Genomic DNA, 2,530 nt, shown 5'->3' with positions numbered 1-2,530 from the left:
TGAATTCATTAATAAACTTAAGTTTTTTCTCCCGTGCCGCATAAACAGTCTCAGGCTTATACAGACGTGCTTCTCGTCTGTAGGTGAGATGGTGTAGAAATGTTCCAGATAGTCAGATTTTAGTGAAAATGCATGCGTTGTATCAAATAAATAAATAAAATACAGAGCATAAGACATGGATTATGCTGCATGAGATTTTTTTTAAACAGATATGCTGCTGTTAGACGCAGCCTCCATTTCTCCGTTTTTGGCTCCTCTGTTCACCGTGGCGTAGTAGTAGATATATAAAAAAATATATTGATATATTTTTAAATGTGATATGGAATTAGACCATATCACATATATCAATATAGTTAATATTTTTTCCTTTTATATATAAATGCTGCGCTTACATTTAGTTATTTTCTAATGTTTGTTATTCTTTTCTCATATAAATATAAATATTTCTGGCCATATGATGTTCTAATATGTTTCAACAGTCTATAATTGACCCATTTTATGCATTTTTTAGGCATATTAAAATGTGACCATTTTTGACAAAAATAGACATACTATAGTATGAGGTTTTTTAGGGAGACATCCCATAATGTGGTGATTTGTTGATATTTTTTGACAAATTGACAAGTTGATTTTCTAACCTCTAGACCACAGACAGAAACTAAATAAAAACACACTCACACTCATAATATGAGTTAAAGCATGGGTCTCAAACTCGCGGCCCGTGGGCCAATTGTGGCCCTCGTGATGATATTTTGTGGCCCCCACCTTGATATGAAAGTTTAATGTGAGTTTTATATGAATGGCACTTTACCGTGTTGTGTGTGGAAGGTCCCTTTAATTACTTTTTTTGGTTATTTTGTGTATTTTTAAAATAATTTTGTGTCTTTTTTGGTAATTCTGTGACTTTTTTGATAATTTTGTGTCTTTTTAAAAATAAGTTTGTCGTTTTTTTAGTCATTTTGTGTCTTTTTTGTCATTTTGTGTCTTTTTTAAGTAATGTAGTGTTTTTTCAGTCATTTTGTGTCTTTTTAGTAATTTTGTGTCTTTTTTTGGTCATTTTGTGTCTTTTTTTATTTTTGATACTGCTCTCAGCGGCCCCCAGGTAATTTGAGTTTGAGACCCCTGCTTTAAGGAATGTGTCAAAATGACATTGAACAGATTTTACCTGTCCAAATATTACTGCAGTAAGAATCACTTCCTTTCTGGTTTTCATGTTATATTTTTTATTATAAATCATCCCAGTAATTCATCCCATAAACACAACATAGTATTTGTGTGCCAGTTGGGAGCAGCAGGCTGAGCTCCTCTCTCTCTTTAATGTTAATACACCTTGATAGATCCAAGTTCAGATGAGATTGAAGTCATAAAATATGTAGAGATAAAGTAAATTATTAAGGCCTGAGGGGGCGGAGAGGGGATTTGTTATCCTATTTTGGCCTCACAATGTTAATAAACTGTGTATGACAAAGTGTGTGTGTGTGTGTGTGTGTGTAAGAAGTCACACCCCCATGATGATAAATCTGACAGTCTTATATAATAGTGCCTTCATAAATATAGATATAATGAGAGGAGTTTGCTCTAAAAGGTCAGGGTTTTCTGTTTTGGGGCGTTTAAGGTCACGCAGCAGAAACTGAATCAACAACGACAGTAAAAGAAACACATTCAATAACGCCACTGTTTGGGATTCACTCTGAATAATTCACATTTTGCTATATTTCCATTTTCAATATTTGTCCTTCGAGTGTTGAACAGCTGCAAATACTATTTAACATACTAATGGTCCATTTACAAATGCTGCAGACATCACTCAGTCCATAAGCAGAGCAAATATACAACTTGTTGCTAAATTAATGAAAATATCATATGCATGCTTTATGAAAAACTTACTTTCACGGTTTCAAAACACAGCATGGATTTTCCTATGTTGTTCCAAAGGTCTTAGACATATTGCTGTAATATTCTGGAGGGTTTTTTGACCATTTTTTCCCATTCTCGATATGAATAAAATTGCATAATTCAGCACCAAATGTGTTTAACAAATGGTGTCAATCCAAAAATTGCTGCAACAACTTATGGGACATAGTTGAACATTGAAATGGACTTCAAATGGGCATATATTAATGTCATGAACCCTTATACACCTTATAAGGTGTCTCAAATTAATCTTCAGGTTCTCAGCTTTCAGATGATGTTCACCGAATCTATGTTGCATTTATTGTTGACCTGCTATCTCCCCCTAAACATCCACGGGCCACAACCAGCAATTCTAAAAAAGAAAAAGGACCTTGTAACCTTGAACTGGTTAAGTGATTTACATAATATAAATCTGAACAAACATGATACAGTTACAAAAAACACACATAAAAACACAAAAATGCACAAAAAATTGCAAAAAACACACAAAAAAATTACAAAAAAACACCAGAATATTACAAAAACCACAAACAAAATTACAAAAAAACACATAAAAACACACATTAAAATGCATTGAAATGCTGCAAAATAAAAAAAAAATCTCTTCAAAAACTTG

Source organism: Centropristis striata, chromosome 10 (genome assembly GCF_030273125.1).
Source record: "Centropristis striata isolate RG_2023a ecotype Rhode Island chromosome 10, C.striata_1.0, whole genome shotgun sequence".
NCBI classification, from domain to species: Eukaryota; Metazoa; Chordata; class Actinopteri; order Perciformes; family Serranidae; genus Centropristis; species Centropristis striata.
The sequence above is the reverse complement of the archived record's forward strand: the minus strand, read 5'-3'. Positions refer to the sequence as shown.